The sequence below is a fragment of the Frankliniella occidentalis genome, unplaced genomic scaffold (assembly GCF_000697945.3).
Source record: "Frankliniella occidentalis isolate FOCC.00 unplaced genomic scaffold, Focc_3.1 Scaffold15, whole genome shotgun sequence".
NCBI classification, from domain to species: Eukaryota; Metazoa; Arthropoda; class Insecta; order Thysanoptera; family Thripidae; genus Frankliniella; species Frankliniella occidentalis.
The window spans coordinates 829,618-829,873 of record NW_026267145.1 but is presented as its reverse complement, the minus strand read 5'-3'; the positions used below and the strand labels follow the sequence as shown (position 1 = coordinate 829,873).

Genomic DNA, 256 nt, shown 5'->3' with positions numbered 1-256 from the left:
CGTCATGTCCTCCTATGCGTTGCGCCGTTGCGGTGGTGGTGGTGGTCTAGCGCGTGTCCCAGTTTGGCAGTGTCTTCGGCCGGGCCCCCTCCTGGAGCCGGCCGGGCCGGGCGGGGCCGGGGAGGGCGCCGCATCAAAGGCCTGTTTTCCTCCTCCGTGCCGCTACAGCCCCCGCTACAGCCCCCGCTACACCCCCCGCCGTCCAATCGAACGCTTTCCTCGACGCTTTCCTCGCCCGGCCCGATAAGAGATAACG

The 256-nt window shown here is 68.8% G+C and overlaps 1 protein-coding gene across 1 annotated transcript in view; it reads right to left on the bottom strand.

Moving 5' to 3' along the window:
- The window catches only part of LOC113217036 (adenylyl cyclase 78C-like), an 87,658-nt gene that overhangs the window by 10,335 nt on the left and 77,067 nt on the right, over positions 1-256 (bottom strand). The window lies entirely within an intron of this gene.